A 3,008-nucleotide genomic window follows, 5' to 3' on the forward strand; every position below is an offset into this window, starting at 1 on the left:
CTTAGAGAAAACCAGAAAAATGAAAACACAAAATCCTAAAAAGTAAAATAAATGCTCTGCATCAGCACACTGGTATCAAAACACACATCCACAGCACGTCCTAATCCTACCGGAAACAATCCTTGCTTATCAGAGGTACATATCTAAATTCAATAGCTTACCAATATCTTCTTGGGAGTAGGCCAAAAGGAAACAGAAAACCCACATTAAAAAAAAAAAAAAAAAGGTTTCTTTTCCCTAAATGTTTTCCTGAAGCTGAATTTGAAGTGGGGAGGATGTCAGTCATCCTCGTCATTCTCATTGAAGTCATCATCGTCCTCGTCGTCTTCCCCGACGTAGGACACTGGGGTCTCCACCCTGGAGCCACTGTACTGAGACCCGTTGGAGCTTGTGGCCAGCATCCCATCTGCACCGTTGGTCAGGTCACTGGCGGAGAACCTCGTGCCGTTAGACGTGGAACCTGCCGTCGTGATGAACACGCCTCCAACAGTTCCCTGAGCCATTTCTGTCATGTACGGCTCCAGAGCCTTTGGGACCAAACTTCTGGCCATTTTAAGGTCTTCCGCAGAGCAGCTCCCGGGCTGCAGCCCGCATGCCATGCCCATCCGCTTTAGCACTTCTATGTCATCGTGGATTTCAAATGTGTTATCAAAATTAAACAGATACTCGAATTTGTCGTTGGAGATGCTACAGTCGATGACAGTCTTCTTGCTGGTGTTGACGATGATGAAGGGCAGGCGGATGACCGAGTTGGGCAGCGGCAGTCGGCTGGCCTGCTGCTCCGTGTGCCGGTTTCTCTGAACCAGGTTCTTGAACGCAGTTTGCTGTAGAATAAGTTCTTGAAGTTGAGACTGTTTCTGTTTTATTCTTTCAAGTCTCCTCTGTCTTTCCACCTTTAAGTTCTGACATTCCTGAGCCGAGTTGGTGGGCAGACCAATCCACTTGATCTCCTTCTTCTCCTTGGAGATGATGTTCATGGCCATCAGCACGTTTAAGGCATCGTAGACACGCCGTCTTAGGTTCTTCTGGTCATAAGCTGACTCGTTTGGTAAGATGTGGTTGTTGGCAACGCTGAACTCCGCAACCAGCTCGTCCGCCACTTCGTTATAGGAAGTGGCCCCTTTCCTCTGCACCTTCTCGCAGACTTTCATGGAGAAATGCCGCAGGCCCTTGCCATTCTTCTCTCCTTTCCTGTTGCACTTCCCGGCAGGCCAAGGTGAGGAGTCGGAAGGCTGGTTCTGGGAGGCAAAGTGAGTGCTGGGGGTGTGTGGGCTTCCTACCACAAGGGTGTTTGATGCTGCTGGTCTCTGAGGTGTACCAATTACCACTTGCGGGGCAATGTTGACACTGGACTGTCCAAAGGTTTTTGGCAAGAGCTGCTGCCCAAGCGGGTTGACGGTGGAGGGTGAACGGCCACGAGAGACACCACACCTTTTCCGGGACTAAGGTTCTGGTCTATGAAGACTTTGAGTTCTCCGTTGGCTTCAATTAGACCGGCATCTTTTGCCATGTTACCAGATCCGGGAAATCAATGCTATAAATGTTCACCCTCCCAGAGAAAAAAAAATGATTTTTCTGGCTGCCCGGTCTGGCCACATGGGCACGGGCGTGGGGAGGGCGCGGCGCGGGGCGCCGGGCAGCATGGGGAGGCGCGGGCGGGGGCCAGACCGGGCGGTCCTGGCCGCGGCGGGGTCCCTGCCCTAGGCCGAGGGGCTCTGGGACGCGGGGCTCCTTTTTCTTTTTTTTTTTAAGACAGAGTTTTGCTCTTGTCACCCAGGCTGGAGTGCAATGGCACGATCTCGGCTCACTGCCGCCTCCGCCTCCTGGGTTCAAGCTATTCTGCTTCAGCCTCCCGAGTAGCTGAGATTACAGGTATGCACCACCACGCTTGACTAATTTTGTATTTTTAGTAGAGACAGGGTTTCTCCATGTTGATCAGGCTGGTCTCAAACTCCTGCTCTCTCCTGAAACTATATCAGAATTAAACTAGTAACTGTAGAAATAACTTGAAATGGTTATAAAAAGACAAATGAAAAGAAGTTAATTATACTCGTGGCCTACAATACTTTATATTAATAACCATAATTATGACTAATAGCATATACTCAGGTATATTAGATTTTTAGAAATTATAGGCCGAGATCGATGGCGTATTCCTGTAAACCCAGCACTTTGGGAGGTGAAGGTGGGCAGATCACAATGACAGGAGATCTAGACCATCCTGGCTAACATGGTGAAATCCATCTCTACTAAAACTACAACAAATTAGCCAGGCGTGGTGACACGCACCTGTAGTCCCAGCTACTCAGGAGGCTGAGGCAGGAGAATCGCTTGAACCAGGTAAGCAGAGGTTGCAGTGAGCCAAGATCGCGCCATTGCACTCCAGCCTGGGTAACAAGAGTGAAACTCTGTCTCAAAAAAAAAAAAAAAAAAAGAAAAGAAAAGAAAAAAAGAAATTGTGGCCAGGTGTGGTGGCTCACGCCTGTAATCCCAGCACTCTGGGAGGCCGAGGTGGGCAGATCACAAGGTCAAGAGATCCAGACCTTCCTGGCTAACACAGTGAAACCCCATCTCTACTAATAATAATAAAAAAAAAAATTAGCCAGCCGGGCACGGTGGCTCACGCCTCTAATCCCAGCACTTTGGGAGGTCGAGGCGGGTAGATCACGAGGTCAGGAGTTTGAGACCAGCCTGGCCAACATGGTGAAACCCCATCTCTACTTAAATACAAAATTAGCTGGGCATGGTGGCGCGCACCTGTAGTCCCAGATACTTGGGAGGCTGAGGCAAGAGAATTGCTTGAACCCAGGAGGCGGAGGTTGCAGTGAGCCGAGATCACGTGACTTCACTCCAGCCTGGCACCTGAGCGAGACTGTCTCAAAAAAAAAAAAAAAAAAACTTTACCAAAATAGGATCACAGGTTACCATAAAATAAGTCATTCACTTAGCCAAAGTGATAACAAAAGGATTTTAAAAAGCAAAACCATTTGCAGCTTGACATAGATTGG

At 48.8% G+C, this 3,008-nt stretch overlaps 1 pseudogene across 1 annotated transcript; it reads right to left on the reverse strand.

Annotated features, from left to right (window-relative positions):
• Positions 1-6: 6 nt before the first annotated feature.
• Positions 7-1,705, reverse strand: LOC116548208 (annotated as a pseudogene). The gene has a single exon (XR_004267351.1). The product of XR_004267351.1 is annotated as a transcription factor Dp-1 pseudogene (transcript).
• Between the last annotated feature and the right edge of the window lie 1,303 nt (positions 1,706-3,008).

Source organism: Sapajus apella, unplaced genomic scaffold (assembly GCF_009761245.1).
Source record: "Sapajus apella isolate SASKATOON/1434 unplaced genomic scaffold, GSC_monkey_1.0 scaffold8055, whole genome shotgun sequence".
NCBI classification, from domain to species: Eukaryota; Metazoa; Chordata; class Mammalia; order Primates; family Cebidae; genus Sapajus; species Sapajus apella.